The sequence below is a fragment of the Atractosteus spatula genome, unplaced genomic scaffold (assembly GCF_055471065.1).
Source record: "Atractosteus spatula isolate fAtrSpa1 unplaced genomic scaffold, fAtrSpa1.hap1 Scaffold_157, whole genome shotgun sequence".
NCBI classification, from domain to species: Eukaryota; Metazoa; Chordata; class Actinopteri; order Semionotiformes; family Lepisosteidae; genus Atractosteus; species Atractosteus spatula.
This window is the reverse complement of record NW_028296716.1, coordinates 24,466-26,959: the sequence shown is the minus strand read 5'-3', so window position 1 is coordinate 26,959 and position 2,494 is coordinate 24,466. Positions and strand designations below refer to the sequence as shown.

Below are 2,494 nucleotides of genomic sequence, written 5' to 3'. Positions count from 1 at the left end.
CAAAAGAAAATATCTTTAAATCAGCCTGCATGAATAGTTTCTCTGTGGCTGCACCACAGAGATGAACAGAGAGATGAGGCCTCATTTGGGAAAGCACCGCAACACTTAATTCTGTCTTATTAACAAGCATTGCCGCTACACGGGTTTGCTTGAACCTTTGATAAAAAAAGTGATCTGATCTGAAACTACCCAGCTTACAATCTCTGAGGTAGTTGTTACTAAATACATGTGCCGTGTGCCTTTACTTTTGTAAAAAACTGGTATCGGGAAAAGTTTCTTAATATTTCTTTTGATTAGCATGCAAGAAAATGTGATCATTACCTATGGAATTTCCCGCCAGCGAGGAGCTTGAATTCACAACCTTGAGATTCACCTTGAGTCACAGAAGAGGTCGGCCTGGTCTTCAGTTTGCCAACGATAAGCTCCGGCAGTGCTCCTCTGTAAAGCAGATTGTTCGGATCGGTTATGTGGGACGGCACTTCGATACTAAGATCGTTTGCAGCACACGCACGGTTTCCCCCCTTCACACAAAAAACATAGACGAAGGAAGCTCTCTTGTCTTGGGCTGCTGACTCCCGGATTTAAAGCGCTCTGGGTGCCAGCTAAGTCTCTAACAAGCACACTATAAAGACAGGAATTACACTTTGCTCACGTCACGCATGGAATGGCGAGGCTACTTGTTCCAATATTATCTAGTCACACCTCATATGGTGCCGATTCCTGGTTTTCATTTAAGAAAGAGCACTGCAAACACCGTAAACAGTGCAAAACGTGTGATGAAAGAAGTCTTTTCCCCCTTTGTCTAAAGCAGAACACAGCGGAGTCATGCCGAGGGTTGTGAGATCAAGATTTCAGTGGAGCACTGTCGTCTACGTCTTTAGCTACATGAGTTGGACATCCTCTTGTACACGGAAAGCAGATTGAGATCCTCTGACATGAAAAGTGCCAGATAAAAGCCATTTCTCATCCTTTCTCTTAGTGGTGGAGCTATCGCATGTAAATGAAGCAACTTGCAAGGCGAGCAGGCTCGGTGCACACCGAACGCAGATGTCTCAGAGCAGTTGAGACGTGTCCAAGTGGCTGTCAAAGGACGGCACTTTGCCGGCGCCGTGGCTTAGTTGGCTAAAGCGCCTGTCTAGTAAACAGGAGATCCTGGGTCCGATTCCCAGCGGTGCCTTTCTTCCTGTCTTACTGTACAGAATTTATCCTTACAGGCAAATCCCATGCCTTTTAATTCAGGTGAATGCAAGTGTTCGTTTCCTTTCTGGAACAACTTGTTTTGAAAGAAATCTATACAGCTTGCGAAAGATGAAACACAAATCTTGCTTATCAGTGAAGAAGAGGTACTCCCAGCAGGCCAGCTAATACCAGCAGTGTTTTTTTTTCACCCTAACCCAGAGAATGGAGAAAAGCGAGGCGCCTGTGGCTCTGCAGTGTAATCAGTTCGCGAGTTCGGCGGTTAGCTGAAAGAGTGGCAAATGGAGCTCGCCCCAGCCCGTCCTTATTCTTTTAAAGAGGATAAAAAATTAACTTCGCCGCCATTACTACCAGCTTTAAAAGACTGCCATGGGCTCGGAAAAAAACACACTACAGATGACTTTTCTGGAACCGAAGCAGAGATTCCTTTACGAACCAACTGATAAAGCTCAGCCAGTGAATACTGTTAACAGAATGTGAAAGCACGATCAACTTTGTAACTGCAACCACAGGAAAAACAGCAAGAAGCAGGCTCCATTCCCCATTTAAATCTGTCGTGCGAGGCATGCTTCTTGAACGCATGAAGTAAATCCCACGATCGCTTTTGAACTTGGACAAAGTACTTCCAAAGGAGCGCTATGCGCAAAGATTTAACAAGCTCAACCCCCGCCAACGATTCGGTGTGAAGAAGCAGAACATTCAAGTTTCACAGACAGAAGCGGCACGCCAGCACAGCCAACATTAAAACGGAGGGCACACTACGATTTGCATTGACACAAAAGTGATCTGGGCAGACGTCGTTCCCTGCATAACGCAAAAAGTGGCAAAGCGCTTTTGGGTTGAGAGGACGCAAGAAGGTTTTTGTTTTGTGCCTTGATGTCAAGCTGAGAAAGCATCTTTAAACACTTTGCTTAGTTTCTCGAGAGACTGCCAAAGAGCAGCTCCCTCCCTTTCATCTGAAGTCAGCTGAAAGGAGGTGGCGACAGAAGCACCTGGCAGCGGTGGGATTCGAACCCATGCCCCCGAAGAGACTGGAGCCTTAATCCAGCGCCTTAGACCGCTCGGCCACGCTACCCGCTGTGCGCTGTTTCTTTGTCTCGTTACTTGCTCGGAGGAGGTCGGGTGGGTTTTGCTCTTGTCGCCCGACTTAGTGGCGTTATGACCGTGGAACCGACTGCACCTGCTTTTTCTGAGATGCTTCCCCTCTCATGGCGAGATCTCGACTTCTTTAACACCTCTGGATAAAGATCTTCTGTGGAGCAGGTTTCAGACCTCTGCGTACAGCACCCTTGATGTC

The 2,494-nt window shown here is 46.9% G+C and overlaps 2 non-coding genes across 2 annotated transcripts; one reads left to right on the top strand and one right to left on the bottom strand.

The window, feature by feature from the left end:
• The first annotated feature begins 1,103 nt into the window (after positions 1 to 1,103).
• trnat-agu (transfer RNA threonine (anticodon AGU)) lies at positions 1,104 to 1,177 on the top strand. Its single transcript has one exon. It is a non-coding gene; the product is annotated as a tRNA-Thr (tRNA).
• A 1,013-nt stretch (positions 1,178 to 2,190) lies between these two features.
• Positions 2,191 to 2,272, bottom strand: trnal-aag (transfer RNA leucine (anticodon AAG)). The gene has a single exon. It is a non-coding gene; the product is annotated as a tRNA-Leu (tRNA).
• Between the last annotated feature and the right edge of the window lie 222 nt (positions 2,273 to 2,494).